The sequence below is a fragment of the Corylus avellana genome, chromosome 4 (genome assembly GCF_965113065.1).
Source record: "Corylus avellana chromosome 4, dhCorAvel1.hap1.2, whole genome shotgun sequence".
NCBI classification, from domain to species: Eukaryota; Viridiplantae; Streptophyta; class Magnoliopsida; order Fagales; family Betulaceae; genus Corylus; species Corylus avellana.
Genome location: NC_142493.1, coordinates 27,385,749 through 27,401,598, shown reverse-complemented (window position 1 = coordinate 27,401,598; position 15,850 = coordinate 27,385,749). Strand labels below are relative to the sequence as shown.

General features: G+C 35.6%; 2 pseudogenes across 1 annotated transcript; both read right to left on the bottom strand.

Moving 5' to 3' along the window:
- Positions 1-817: 817 nt before the first annotated feature.
- On the bottom strand, positions 818-4,764 carry LOC132177292 (wall-associated receptor kinase-like 10 pseudogene; annotated as a pseudogene). The gene is made up of 3 exons (XR_015911905.1): positions 3,837-4,764; positions 2,170-2,346; positions 818-2,046 (listed from the first exon to the last, which is right to left on the bottom strand). The product of XR_015911905.1 is annotated as a wall-associated receptor kinase-like 10 pseudogene (transcript).
- Positions 4,765-6,272: 1,508 nt separating this feature from the next.
- Positions 6,273-9,647, bottom strand: LOC132178343 (wall-associated receptor kinase-like 10; annotated as a pseudogene).
- Between the last annotated feature and the right edge of the window lie 6,203 nt (positions 9,648-15,850).

Sequence of the window (15,850 nt, the reverse complement as noted above, 5' to 3'; positions counted from 1 at the left end):
GATGAATGGAGAAAATATTTATGGATTAATCCAATATTTATGGAGAAAATACGCAATACAATATTGTATTGCATATTGTATATCAGAAGAAAATAAAAAATATATATGGATTGCATGGGAAAAATATTTTCTCTAAATATTAATTATTGGAGGCGCTTCGCAGCGTAGAAGTGCTTCCATATAGAAATAGGGGCCCTTTACACGCAAGCGCCCCCATTTATGAAAGGGGACGCTTGCCCACCTGAGCGCCCCCTTTTTTAGGCAAGCGCCCCCATTTATGAAAGGGGGCGCTTGCCCACCTGAGCGCCCCCTTTTTAGAATGAGGGTGCTTCCTAGGTAAGCGCCCCCTTTTTTAGGCAAGCGCCCCCATTTAAAAAGGGGTCGCTTCCTAGGCAAGCGACCCCTTTTAAAAAATGGGATGCTTGCCTAGGAAGCACCCTTATTTTAAAAAGGGGGCACTTGCCTAGGAAGCACCCTTATTCTAAAAATGGGGCGCTTGATTAGGAAGCGCCCCCTTTTTTAAATGGCGGCGCTTGCTTAGGAAGTGCCCCCATTTAAAAACGGGGGCGCTTGCCTAGGAAGTGGCCCCATTTAAAAAAGGGGGCGCTTGCTTAGGAAGCGCCCCCATTTAAAAAAGGGGGCGTTTTTCACAACTAAGCGCCCCCTTTTAAAAAGGGGGGCGCTTTGTTCCAAACATCCCCTTTTCGAGGTGTTTTTTCGTAAAAAAACGTCTCAATCTTAAATTCTAGTCGCCATAAAAACCGACATGTCCCAAGTGCCCCTAATCAAGCGTTGCGAAATCAATAGGGACGTTTTTTTAGCCAAAAATGCCCCAAATAACCATGTCACTAAACCTTGTTTTTTTTGTGGTGTATAATAATGGTTGGGCGTCTATGGAGGCGGTTGACACAATTGATGTGGGAGCAACATCCCATAGCTCGTACACTTCAGCTCCAACATATTCAAGCTCTTCATAGTTTTGTTGAAGGTTAGCACCTTTTTGCAACATTTGAACTGCTTGTAACTCTATTGTGACTTCTCTCATTGTTGGTCGTTTCTTCCCATTTAAGTTCAAGCACCTTTTAGCAAGGTTCGCGACCGCAATTATCTCTTCTTTCTTACCTTCCTTCAAAACTCGACTATCAATAATATCAAACAAACTGTTCTCCTCCACCGATTGAATGAAATATGTGGCTAAACTTCTGGGTTCTTGTGTCTTTGTTGAAGATATTGCTTTTTCGCCAGTTAAGAGCTCAGCAAGGACAACACCAAAACTATAAACATCACTCTTTTCTGTAAATTGGCTTGATTGGAAATACTCAGGGTCCAAGTATCCAAAAGTGCCATGCACTCGCGTGGTTAAGTGAGTTTGGTCAACAGCGATGGATCTTGAAGTCCCAAAATCAGCTACTTTAGCTCTGAATTTATCATCTAAGAGTATATTTGTAGACTTAATGTCCCGATGGTAAATAGGGGTGGAAGCTGCTGAGTGTAAGTAGAAGAGAGCTCCTGCAACTTCTGTTGCAATTCGTAAGCGCATATCCCATGTTAGTGGAAACTCCTCAGTTTGTCCATTGACGTATTGGAAAAGAGTTCCGTTAGGAACATATTCATAAACTAGTAGAGGAACTTCTGTCTCCAAACAACAACCAATTAGCTTAACCACATTCCTATGGTTAATTTGTGAAAGAATGACGACTTCATTAATGAATTCTCCGAGTTTTCCTTCATCAATTACCTTAGACTTTTTCACTGCAACGATTCTTCCATCTATCAACATGCCTTTGTAAACAGTGCCTTGCCCTCCTTGGCCAAGTACTCTATTCACATTAAAACGGTAAGTGGCCTTCTCCAATTCTTTTGAATTAAACAATTTGATGTTCTCAACATTGACTTCATGTGAAGATAATTGTTGTTGTAACAATAAACCACCATTTCGTTTGAAGAACTTGTTCTTTTGTTTAATCATCCTTCTTTTCTTTACCACTTTGTACGACCACCATCCACCAACAAGTAGAACCAATAGCCCAAGACCGCTGCTAATACCTGCTTAACGCAATGTAGTAGTAAAAAGTTATAGCAATAGTTTTGATGTACCTATTGAAACAAGCAAGGGGAAAGAAAAATAAAATGGGAAGCCTTAAAACACTTTGATCCAAGTAAACATACCTATTGTGAACACTTCAACCCGAGACTCAATGGTCAAAAATATCGGACGGTAACAAATGTAAGACCCATTGTAAGTATAGATTCTCTCTTCTTCTTCATTATATGTATTTTCACAGAATATAAGCGGCGATGGATTGTAACCCAAACAAGGGTGTGTGAGCTCGCATTCCTCTATAACTGATCATGTAATTAAGGAGACAAACGCAAATTAGCATCTAATAAATCAGCAGCAAAATTCAGAGTGATTATTTAATCACTAATCATTTCAAAAGATTAAGAATAGAAAAACAAAATTAATCATTTAATTTTTTATGTAAATTAATCTGATCACGTGAGTTCTCTTGTGAGGCTCATGTGATTCCCTTCACTTAAATTTTAAGAAATATATAACCGAGGAATGATAGGGACCCAACTTTTTTGCCTTATTTAATTTTAAAAAATAAAATAAGATAAAAAATAGAAAAAATGTTTGAAGCAATCCTATCTATTTTTTGTCTTTCTTTTATTTGGTATTTTAAAAAAAATGAAAAATGGTATTTTTTTTTCATAATAATGTCATTTTTTTTTTAAGAAAATGTCATTGTTATGAAGAAAAATACTATTTTTTTATTTTTTAAAAAATACTAAATAAAAGAAAGGCAAAAAATAGATAGGGTTGCTTTAGACATTTTTTCCATTTTTCGTTTTTGTTTTTTTAGAAAAAAAAAAAAAGAAGGTAAAAGTTGGACTTTTGTTGAGCAAAAAAGTTGGGCCTTTAGTATTTCTCTATATAACCATGCATTGACGTACAGGAGGGTTTCTTCAGATTGCAGTGGAAATGGGTTGAGTGAGGGTAAAGTTTGTGGAGAGGTGTTTTTATAATGGTTAAAATGATAAATGACAAAAATGAGAATAGGTACAAAAAGCTTATAGAAATAAATAAATAAAAGCTATATTTTTTACACGTGGAAAATATGTAAAGTTGAGAGAACACTTTGTAAAAAAAACAATACGTGCTATAATTAGTGATTGCCAGCAGCCCACCGAGAATGTTCTTGTCATGTTTATGGTGGAGAAATATATATCTTTTGCTAGTGTTATTGAGACAAAGGTAAAGTTTAGGAATTGGAGTTTATGTTTAGGTATAATCTGCTGAAAAGTAAAATTTATACCCCTCTTGCATCTGGTATTTATGATAAATTTTATTAATCTAAATAGAATATACAAAGTTTATTAATTAGTTTATTAAGAATATTACTTAAATTGAATGTTCAAGAGGCTGCATATGTAAAACCCAAACCAAAATAAATAAATAAATAAAAATCATAAACTTCTCTAATTAGTTCAATTATTTATTTCAATAGTTCATTTTCTGTCTAAAATTTCATTCAAGACTTCTAATTTGTGAGTGATTAATTGGGTCAATTACTTATTCTAATTCTAGTTGCCCATTATCTATGGAAACTTCAATTGCCGACTTTTGAAAAGTCTTCATTTGAAGTTTTAATAGAAAATGAACTATTTGAATAATAATTAAACGATCTTAAAAGTTTTCAATGGAGGTTTCGATTGAAAATAAACTACTACTACAAAAAAAAAACAAAAAATTTCAGAATGAGATCTGTATCTATAAATGAAAAAGAAAAAGAAAGAATTAAAGGCATAGAAGTACTTGTACGAAAACTTACCATGACATGCTCCAGGAACATAGGGATTTCCTCCATAGCCGGCTTTGCAAGAACATGTAAAAGTTGTGGTCCGCTGCTTAACCACTACTTGCCTACAATTATAGGTGGAGGAGGTATTATAATTGGCTATTGGAAGTGAGATGAATGACGTATATGGAATCCACCATTCCAGCACCACAGGAACGAAAAGCGAAAGAGTGCGGTAATCAGTCTTGAACCACTTTTCTTCTACCAAGAATGCAGAGTTGCATCCATTGATGACAAGATCTTTACTATTCATGACCTCCATTGTTGTATTGAAGGCATCGAGATCCGAAGGAATTGAGGCTTGGCAGCAATTGATGCCAATATTGCAGCTACTTGCATTTACCACTTTAGTCGTGTCACAAATGGACATGCACCCACCAATGACTGAGCCAGACCCATCTACGGACTCCATTGAAGCAAAGTTGTTGCAACCCAAGGCGATGAATTTGTTTTCGGATTGGGAGAAGATGAAAGGGCTGTTTCGTAACTCCACAATGTTTGCTGTGCTGCTTGTACCGTTTGTGCAATTGTAAACTGTCGGAAAGTTGACGCGAACTGTGCCGTCTAATGAAATGTCGAGCACCTCCAGGTTGAGGATCCGCAAGAAAGGTTTGGGAGAGGGAGAGGCCAAAGAGTCATTTCTGCAAACTACTTCAAACCAGGCATCAGCGTAGCAACCGGCTCCTATTCCAAAAGGGTATTTGAGGTTAACATCCCCACAGCTTGGTTGACATGAACTGATTGAAAAGCCCGCTGCTTGCACAAATGCGTAAATTGAAAACAATAATAAAATGCTCTGAAACACCATTCGCACCACCATCTCTCTCTCTCTGTCTCTCTTTCTTTCTAGGATGATGAATGGGCGTGTGAAGCAGCAAAGCCCAAGGCCCCCCCAGCTTGCTTTCATAAGCGATTATCTTCCTTCTAGTAGTCGCCAATAAGACCAAGTTGCCTTTTGTGCATGAAGCTAGCAGCCATGGTTGACCCAAATGAATGGTCCACAATTGTGGCTTTTTGGGCGCGTCGTATATATTCGTAACATACGTTAAACAATCAATTAGTGTTGGGGTGGTCCCTCTTTATGTGGGACCAACCCACGTGGCAGCAACGAAGGGTTATAACCCTTTGTATGCTGTATAAAAAAAACCGTGAGACAAAAAGTTAAAAAGAGAGAAGAAAGAAACAGTGTGGCGCAGGGAGAGAAAGAAAAAGAAGAAAAAAATGTTACGCTTTTTTCACATCCATCAGAGATTGGAAGGTCTTTTGTGGTTCGATCTTGATGCAATTTTAAAGTGTTGCTCCTGAAGACGAGTGCTACATATTGACTGTGTCGATCGTTGGAATTCCTCTCCAATCGCTTGGTTACTAATACCTATTTGGTGAGATTTTTCTTTATTCTTGTCGGAATCCACTTTAAGATGATGAATTTTATGTTTGATCCAAGAATGCATGTATTCTTGATGTGGTGATAACTTCTAGATATTTATCTAGGGAAGACAATTGTAAACTCATTATTGTTGATAGTGGAAGATTTAACTGAATTAGGTCCCGTGGTTTTTACTTTCGCATTGGAGAGTTTTCCACGTAAAAATCTTGGTGTCTTGCTTGATTATTATTTTGCTACTGTGTTATCATTCAATTTGCACAAAGAGAAGTAAATTAATTCTGCTGAGTATCTGAAATTGGTGTTCACCTCTAACAATTAGAAGGCCTCATGATCTGGGCCATTCATCCAATTTCAAGATTTAATTAAAATCAAGATATAGGATACCGTAAAATTAATCAAAGGCCTAATTAAAAGTCATTGTAATGACTTTTAGTCAGGAAAACGTCCATCTCCGCGTCTTCGCAAGCATCCTATTGGAAAAAGATTAATTATTCTCGACCATCTATACATGCATGACCATAGACAATAATTATAACCCTTTTACAACCACAATCTCCTTGCTATTGGTCACAAGTAATTAAAAGATAACGATGGACGACTTAATTGGCTATGCTAATTACCTTTGGGTCAAACCCGAAGCTCATGCCCATATATGGAGGCACATGATCAAAAAGGAGGGTACCCGATGGCTATAGTATTTGACATAGAGTTTGGTCTAGTAGTCAAAATGGAAGTGTTGAATTCTAATAATTTTGCTTTGCCATTAATGGAAATCCTGAGGTAGAAAAGAGAGCTATTCATACGACAAAATACTTAGTAAAGTAGCTTAAGGCCTAATTTGACACAGACAATGAAATTGATTCTTATAAAAATAGACATAGAGATTTCTGCTACCTTATACTATCATAAGACAATTGAATATGATTAATCCATGTTCTTAGAAGATTCTTGAAATGACTATTAGAAAACAAAGTACACAACAAATTATGTAGCCTACAACATGACATTAAACAAATATTGATTCATACTGATTGAGAAGGTAATAATGGTTGGGCGTCCACAAATGAAGTTGACATTGTTGATGAAGGAACATCATCCAATCGCTCATACATTTCTGCTGGGACATATTCAATCTCTTCATAGTTTTGCTGAAAGTTAGGAGCTTTTTCCAACGTTTGAACTGCCTCCAACTCCTTTGCGACTTCTTTCATTGTGGGCCGTTTCTTCCTGTTTAAGTTCAAACACCTTTTCGCAAGGTTCGCAACGACACTAATATCTTCCTTCTTACCTTCCTTCAAAACTCAACTATCAATAATACCAAACAAATTGTTCTCCTCTATAGATTGAATGAAATTTGTTGCTAAACTTCTGGATTCTTGTGTCCTTGTGGAAGATATTGCTTTTTCTCCAATTAACAGCTCAGCAAGGACAACACCAAAACTATAAACATCACTATTTTCTGTAAACTGACTTGACTGGAAATACTCAGGGTCCAAGTATCCAAAAGTGCCATGCACTAGTGTTGTTAAGTGAGTTTGATCAACAGTTATGGTTCTTGACGTCCCAAAATCCGCTACTTTAGCTCTATATTTATCATCTAAAAGTATGTTTGTAGACTTAATATCTCGATGGTAAACGGGCATAGAAGCTGCTGAGTGTAAGTAGAAGAGAGCTCCTGCAACTTCTGTTGCAATTCGTAAGCGCATATCTCATGTTAGTGCAAACTCTTCAACTTGGCTATTCACATATTGGAAAAGAGTTCCGTTAGGAACATATTCATAAACCAACAAAGGAACTTCTGTCTCCAAACAACATCCAATTAGCTTAACCATATTCTTGTGATTAATTTGTGAAAGAATGACAACTTCATTAATAAATTCTCCAAGTTTTCCTTCATCAATTACCATGGACTTTTTCACTACAACGATTCTTCCATCTGCTAACATGCCTTTGTAAACAGTGCCTTGTCCTCCTTGACCAAGTATTATATTTACATTAAAACAGTCAGTAACCTTCTCCAAATCTTTTGAATTAAACAATTTAGTGTGCTCAACATTGGTTTCATGCGAAGATAATTGTTGTTTTAACAATAAACCACCATTTTGTTTGAAGAACTTGTTCTTCTGTTTAATCTTCCTCCTTTTCTTTACCACTTTGTAGGACCACCATCCACCAACAAGTAGAATTAATAGCCCAAGGACACTAGTAATACCAGCTTAACACAAAGTAATAGGAAAATATTACTCATTGTAGTAAAAAAGTTATAGCAATAGTCTTGATTGAGAAAGTTGAATTCAAAGATTGGGATGTGAAAACTTTAAGGGATAGGAGTATATCTGAGTGCCATAAGTTTTAGAAAATGTAACCATGTGGAGCCCATTTTGATCCCTTTAAATTTGTTCGAGAAATGTGCTATAAATGTTTTTCTCAAAACATGTGTTTTAAGAGTTTTCTCCAAAATATAATATTAATTATCTTAAAAGAATGTATATCCCAAACAAGTGGAACCAATTAAAACAAGCAAGGTAAAAGAAAATCAATCAAAACAATGTGGGACAAAATATGATGAGATTTCTTGTGCGGGTGCTTTTTGACTCACTTTTTCAAAAGAAAAATAAAACGGGAAGCTACACACTCCGATCCAAATAAATATACCTATTGCAATCATGGCCACCCTAAACGGAGGCTTGGTGGGTTCAACTACCCGACAAAAGAAAGACCTATTAGTATTTTCACAATATACACTCTCAGATCCATTATTGAAACAGGGTGACTTTAGGTTTTCGTATTCGTTAATATCTGACATGTAAGAAGATGAACAAGGTTTATCTAATAAATCAAAAGAAAAATTCATTGTGATCATTAAATCTCTAATTATTTAAAAGCAACATTAAGAAAATAAGAAACTTAATCATTTAAATTAGAATTATAACATTTTGGTGGGTTCAAATTCCTACCCAATAAGCAAATTTCAGTTTGATAATATCATGGATCATCCCAAAAGTTTAAATTAATAAAAATAAGAAATTTAATTATACAACATGTGCCTGTACTAGTAGCTATTTGGCACAGAGATATAATGATTTACATGATTTCACATTATTTGAATTTTCTTTTAAATGTATTAATGTTAACTTCATATATACAATTAGATGCACCAATTTTAAATCAATTTTATTTAAAATTGAGAGAGTCATATTCCATCTGGCATATATAGGGATAGCAAGTGGTCAAAAAAAAAAAAAAGGTCTTGTTTTTAAAAGGGACCATCCGCCTAGGGTACGTAATAGGTTAATATCTAGTTCTTTTCAATAAATTTTGTACTTATCTGAAAAAAAATAAAAAAAAAATTAAATCACTTGTAAGATATTTAATGATAAAAGATAAAATAGGAAGAAAAAAAAAATTAAGTACAAATTAAAGCTTCCCTTTGTCTAACTAAATTTTAGAATGATCTACCAAAAAGATATTATATTATATCATCAAATTTATCAATTTTTTTTTTTTCCAGGTTCACGTGTAATTCAACACTACACAAGTGTATACTTGTGCTCTGCGCACAAGGCACATGTATGTGGGGACATTGCTGTGAGCCTGTGACACTTACATGCATACGTGTTGTACAAGTGTTAATTTATAGAACTAGGTATTTAATTAACACATATAAAAACGAAAAAAAAAAAGAAAAGAAAAGAATTAAAGAGATAAATAGAGTAGGTGGTACAAAAAGTTTACCTTGGCTTCCATGAAGAAGATAGGGATTTCCTTCAAAGCCTTTTTTGCAAGAACATGTATAAGTGAAGGTCCAGTTTTCACTCCGCGAAGAATAATATTGAGTAATATTAGAACAAATGTAGCTTGGGGAGCTATTATTATTAGCGGTGGAGGCGGAGCCATGAATATAGGATATTGGAAGTGAGTTGAATGATGCATCAGGAATCCTCCATTTCAACACCACAGGAACGTGCGACATAATGGAGTTCATATTAATTAAACCACGTTTCTGGAACCACTTTTCTTCTACCAAGAATGCAGACTTGCATCCCTCCGAGGCTACGTTGTCATTTAGTGGCCTCATACTTATATTGAAGGCATGGAGATCTAAAGGAATTGTGGTTTGACAGCAGTTGATGCCATTGCAGCTGCTTCCATTTATCACTTCTCTGCCGAGGTCGCAAATTGATATGCACCCACCAATAAGAAATGAATTGAAGATAGAGATTGAAGATGTTATATTATCCTTCTCTTTCACTTGTATTGATTTAATGTTAAAGTAATAATTAAGTGATTAAATTTTTCATTCTTATAAGTTTGAACTTATGGGCCCTCTTGATAAAAACTTCAATAGTTGAGAGTGAAATGACCCTCAGGATAAAACCTTCAAATAAATATCTCATGGAATTTCAAAAAAATTAGAAATTCTCAAAAAATGAACTGCTTCTTCGGAACCTCCACAATTTTTTTTTATTATTATTTTTTTCTGTGGGCCCGATCGTCTAGAAACGAGTAGAAAAATTCTTCTCTTTGCTCTGTAACTTGTTTGGCAACTCCTTCCGATCCTTTTTTCTCTATTTCCTTTTTATTACTATTTAAAAAACTCTACAATGAGGATCCGTGCAGGGAGGTAAGATGGGAGTTTGTAAGTGGAAAAATTATTGAGGCTGGTGGACCCGGAACGTACGTCTTCATAGGGTAAGTCCTTTGACCTTTATTGATTAGATTCCCGTGTCAGTCATCCATGGAAAGCGCCAACTCGGAACGTCTTCGAATAAATATCTCATGAGTAAAACAAACTATAGTAGTTGAGAGTGAAAGGACCCGAGTCGATCTGGATAAAAACTTAACATAAATATCTTATGTACTTTCAAATAAATTATGAAATTTTGACTGTTTTTAGAAATTAAAACGCTTTAAAAATATTTTTTATTAAAAATGTAGTATATTACAGTTGATAATTAAATATATTTCTATCAAATTCTTGTTTTTTATGTTATAAAAAAAAAATAGTCAAAAACTATCTTTGTGTTTTATGAGTAAATGTCTTTACAAAAGTGAAGTGTTAGTTCTTGTGTTGGCTTAATTCAGTTCCAAAATGCAGATGCTACTGTTCACGGCTCAAACACTGATATAGAATACTCAGAATCCAATCTCCACCGTTCATAATGTAGATTCATGTGTTATGAACGTCCCTGCAAAATTTCAGCTCAATCGGACCACAAACGCCTATCGATCGGAGTTGTTGATGAAGACTGGACAGTCCGGGTCCGGACCTCCAGAAGCCGGGTCCGGACCCCATTTCCAGAAACTTGATTTTTCAAGCAGGGTCCGGACCTCAATTCCCCGGGTCCGGACCCCAGTTCCCGAAAGTGCATTTTATGAGGCCTGTCCGGACCTCAGATCTGCAGGGTCCGGACATGGCTGATTTATTAGGTTTATTTGTCTATTTAAGCTACGTGAGTTTGCCATTTACAACTACGTATTTTTGGAGAGCAAAATCAGAGAGCTTAGAGAGAGATATTGTTCTAGCTTATTTGAGAAGGGATTAAATACGTGAAGCCAATCGGAGTTCCGGTGAAAGGAAATCTTATAGAAGAATTGTGCCAGATGTTCTGGAAATGACTACTGCGGTAGAAGTCAAGTGGGTCGCTTGTCGTGTACAAGGAAGAGTAAAATTGCAAAGGTTTTGTAATTCTTCTTGTATTCCTTATTCTTCTTATAGTGGATTGATTTCCTGGGTTTGGCTGCCCCGGAGAGGTTTTACATTTAGAGAGTTCTCTAAATGGTTTCCTCTTCGTAACCAAATATCTGTGCTCTTGATTTGCATATTTCATATCAGTATTTGGTTGATTTCTTAACTGCTAAGTTAGATCTGTTTTCTGGTTTTTTTTTTCTGTAAAACTCCTAGACGTGTGAGTAGGTGATAATTGGAGTCGTTTTAGAATTTTCAATTGGTATCAGAGCGGGTTCACTCTGTGAAGGATTTATTTCCTGAGTGTGATCCGAGACTCCATATCAAATGTCTCATACTGTTGCTCCTAATTCTCTTCCCGTCTTTGACGGAACAAATTATACCCTTTGGAAAATTCGTATGAGAGCATATTTTAAATCCATTAATGTTTGGCATATTGTCGAATCTGGATGGACACGTCCAGAAAAAGCAATAGCTGAATGGACAACAGAGGAAAAGAATAATGCTACTGCGAATGACAAAGCTATAAATGCTATTTACATCTCTGTTTCAAATGAGGAATTTTCTAGAATTTCTAGATGTGAAATAGCTAAGGAAGCCTGGGAAACTTTAGAAATCACACATGAAGGAACTAAGGTTGTTAGAACTTCAAAAATTCAAATGTTGGTTTCTCAGTTTGAGGAGATTAGAATGCAGGAAGATGAAACTTTTGATGAATTCTATTCAAAGCTTAGTGTCATTAGAAACTCTACCATTAATTTGGGAAAGAAAATGGATGATGCTAAAGTGGTGAAAAAATTCTTAAGATCTTTGCCTGAGAGGTTTATTCCCCAAATTGCTGCTATACAACAGAGCAAGGACTTAGATACTATGAGAGTAGAAGAACTTGTAGGTTCCCTTCAGACCTTTGAGCTAATTCTTCCTAAACACAAGAACACCAAAAATATTGCTCTTAAGGCAAAAAATGTTAAGGTTGACTCTTGTGGTTCATCTGATGAGGATTCTGGAAATGAGGAAGAAATTGCTATGTTTGCTAAGAAGTTTAGGAAATTCTTTAGAGCCAAGAAAGGAAATCTTAGAAATAGCAATTCACAATTTTCTGAGAAATCTAGAAATGAGAATGTTGAGAAAGGAAAGTCACCTAAAGGTATCAAGTGTCACGAATGTGGAGGACATGGACACATTCGTGTTGACTGTGCTAACTTGAGAAAGTCAAATGGCAAGGCATTTAATGTGACTCAAAGTGATGAGTCAGACAAGGACGATGCTGAACAAGGAGTTAATTACTTAGCATTTGGAGTTAGTTATGAGAGTGAGCATGAGAATAGTGAGTGTAATTCTCAAGACAAACAAGGTGTGTCCGATAATGATTCGGAAGAAGAAGATGATTTGCAAAATGCTTATAATAATCTCTTTGTGGAATACACTAAACTGAAAAAGCTGAATAAGCAGCAATTGAAGAAACTCAATGAGGTTAATCTTGAAAATGATCAACTTTCTGTCACCTTAACTGATTCTCTTGCTACTCATAATACTTTGATGTCTGAAAATCAAATGCTAATTGCCAAAGTGAAATCCTTAGAGAATGAACTGAATGAATCAAAGAATCATTTAACAGAATTCTCTAGTGAAAAGCTAAATCAAATGCTACATAATCAGAAACATTCGTTTGATAGAACTGGATTGGGTTTTGATAAATCTGCTATTTTATCTACTAATGTTGCTTCTTCTTCAAAGATGATTTTTGTGAAACCAGTGAACAAAGAAGATAGCTTGGCTGAAAAGAAGGTAATTTCTCCTCAAATTTCCAAAGATGGAAAAGGTAAGGGAACTCTAACTGATTCCTATATGTCTAGTTCTAAGTCGAGAAGTATGCACATGTTAAGGAACCAACCTTCTCAAAGGTTTATTCCTACGTGTCATAACTGTGGTAAGATTGGACATATTCGTCCTAAGTGTTTTCAGCTTAACAGTCATGAGCCTAAAAGAGAATATTTCCATTCTAGAAATAGTTATGAGAAATTATTCAACATGATGAGAGACGTAGTAACACGGTTAGATGTCTTGGATAAGAGTCACACAGTTGTCCCTGATGTGAAGAAAGTTTGGGTCAAGAAGATTAATACCATTCACCCATTGAGGGGGAGTGGTAATGGACTCACCTAGATTAGGTGGGCACATAGACCATGCCTAGAAATTGAGCATATTGATATTTGTCTATAGCTGTTCTAGGGCATTTTTTTCTTAATTTTTGTTTGCTTTGTTTTTATTTTCTTTGATTATTTTTTATTCTTTTAGATTGTTTTAATTGTTAGATACTCAGTTTCTCATGTCTTGTGCTCAAATGAATATTTTACATATGAGTGGGGTCAATATTTCTGCAATTTACATCTATTGCTCCATATGTTTCTGATATACCTTGTTTTTCTGAAGACTGTTAAAGGAGTAAGAGTCAGTTTTTCTCATGTTCGAAATTGTGCACTTTTTGCCCCCATTAGGTTTAGATTTTTGTTATATGTTTGGAAATTTGGAGAAAACATTTTGTTTGGAAGATAGGCAGTGTAGAATCTTGCCACTTGACCAATTCGTTAGTTGAACCTAGCTCCAAAAAATTCCACCATTTTCCAAAAAAAAAAAAAAAAAAAAAAAAAAAAAAAAAAAGGGCATAAAATAAGCTCAGATGATTTCATTTTGCTTCTGTCTGTCCCTAAAGAAAGAATCAGTGATCAAATCATTGCGGAAATAGATGATTACTAAAGGACATGGTAAAAGAAAATGATCAGTCTCAGGGAGAGTGTATCGGATGAGGAAATCTAGGTCCTAACATTATAAGGTTTTACTGTGGTTTGAATCAGACTGCTGGTCTTCCTTTACAAAATGTCTGCCTAGATTTACCTTTCATTGATGAAATCTTAGTTAATGGGAGTACTCACACACTACACCATCACATGAGATTTCTGATTATTGCCTACTTGACTGCATTCACAGACCAAGGTTGTGTCATGCATATGGTACATTTACGGTGTAAGTGTAGCTTGTTGATCACTCCGAATTGTTCAGATATTCATACGAGCATGCATGATCTATTGCTTATCTATACAAGTTTTTTTTTGGTGTTTTGTTTTTTTTTTGTTTTTTTTTTTAAAAAAAAAAAAAAAAAAAGAGAGGAAAGCTTTTGGATATTCATTGTGCAATACATGAGTCATTGATGTGTTATCATGTGTGTTCATTTAACTTTTAAAGGGGGAGAAACATGCTTTGCATTTCCAGTTTCCTGTTGTTAATTGAGTCATACATTGAGGGGGAGTTTTGCTGATGTTTCTTTATAATCACGCATCATTTTTTTTCATGAGTTTTATTTATGTCTTCTTGTTCCACATATGCCTTGATGTATTTTGTGAAGTGTTTCAGGAAACATGAAGACCTTTTGTCATTCTGTGACAAAAAGGGGGAGTAAATATGGGGGGGAGATGATGGGATTGGCTCGACATTTTGGTTTTGTCACTGAATTGCCAAAGGGGGAGTTTGTTAGTTCTTGTGTTGGCTTAATTCAGTTTCAAAATGCAGATGCTACTGTTCACGGCTCAAACACTGATATAGAATACTCAGAATCCAATCTCCACCGTTCATAATGTAGATTCATGTGTTATGAACGTCCCTGCAAAATTTCAGCTCAATCGGACCACAAACGCCTATCGATCGGAGTTGTTGATGAAGACTGGACAGTCCGGGTCCGGACCTCCAGAAGCCGGGTCCGGACCCCATTTCCAGAAACTTGATTTTTCAAGCAGGGTCCGGACCTCAATTCCCCGGGTCCGGACCCCAGTTCCCGAAAGTGCATTTTATGAGGCCTGTCCGGACCTCAGATCTGCAGGGTCCGGACATGGCTGATTTATTAGGTTTATTTGTCTATTTAAGCTACGTGAGTTTGCCATTTACAACTACGTATTTTTGGAGAGCAAAATCAGAGAGCTTAGAGAGAGATATTGTTCTAGCTTATTTGAGAAGGGATTAAATACGTGAAGCCAATCGGAGTTCCGGTGAAAGGAAATCTTATAGAAGAATTGTGCCAGATGTTCTGGAAATGACTACTGCGGTAGAAGTCAAGTGGGTCGCTTGTCGTGTACAAGGAAGAGTAAAATTGCAAAGGTTTTGTAATTCTTCTTGTATTCCTTATTCTTCTTATAGTGGATTGATTTCCTGGGTTTGGATGCCCCGGAGAGGTTTTACATTTAGAGAGTTCTCTAAATGGTTTCCTCTTCGTAACCAAATATCTGTGCTCTTGATTTGCATATTTCATATCAGTATTTGGTTGATTTCTTAACTGCTAAGTTAGATCTGTTTTCTGGTTTTTTTTTTTCTGTAAAACTCCTAGACGTGTGAGTAGGTGATAATTGGAGTCGTTTTAGAATTTTCATGAAGAATAAGGCTTTTGGAATGAAAAATGTTTCTAGATGCCTTCGTGATAATATGTCATGTTTTTAATAGGTAGTATTTTCAAAGCGTGTTAATGCTTAAAAACAGTTCAAATTATGTAATTTAAAAATTTACAATGAATGCAAAGAATTATAAAAAATAAAAAATAAAAAGAATGCAAAGAATCATAATCCCCAAAACCTCAGAGGAGACTTTGAAGTCAACTTGGCTCAGTCCAATTAGAACTTTTCACTAAATGCCGGTGACACTTTATTGATGAGGTTGTGGAAAAATTAGAACGGTACTTTCTTTTCACCAACTGCTGGGGACAATCTATTGATGAGTTTGTGTGAAAAAATGACTTCTACTTTATCAGATATAATTCTTAATCGATTAAACTATCAATTAGAAACCAATAATTTGATTTATGAGATGCTCCCATGTCAAGTTCATCAATAGCTAAAATTCAATAACGTAATATTTTTTTTTTCAAGT